Source organism: Protobothrops mucrosquamatus, unplaced genomic scaffold (genome assembly GCF_001527695.2).
Source record: "Protobothrops mucrosquamatus isolate PMUCROS unplaced genomic scaffold, P.Mucros_1.0 scaffold_276, whole genome shotgun sequence".
Taxonomy (NCBI): Eukaryota; Metazoa; Chordata; class Lepidosauria; order Squamata; family Viperidae; genus Protobothrops; species Protobothrops mucrosquamatus.
In genome coordinates, this window is record NW_015386352.1 from 884,096 (window position 1) to 884,307 (window position 212).

The following is a 212-nucleotide window of genomic DNA, read 5'->3' on the forward strand; positions in this document are numbered from 1 at the left end:
ACCCCAATGATGCCCTTGATGTGATGGCCCAGTGCCTGGAGGCCGTACGGGTCTGGATGGGGAGAAACAGACTCAGACTCAACCCTTCCAAGACTGAGTGGCTGTGGTTGCCGGCTCCCAGGCATAGTCAGCTGACTCCGTCGCTGACTATAGGGGGCGAAACTTTGGCTCCCTCAGAGAGGGTACGCAATCTGGGTGTCCTCCTGGATCCA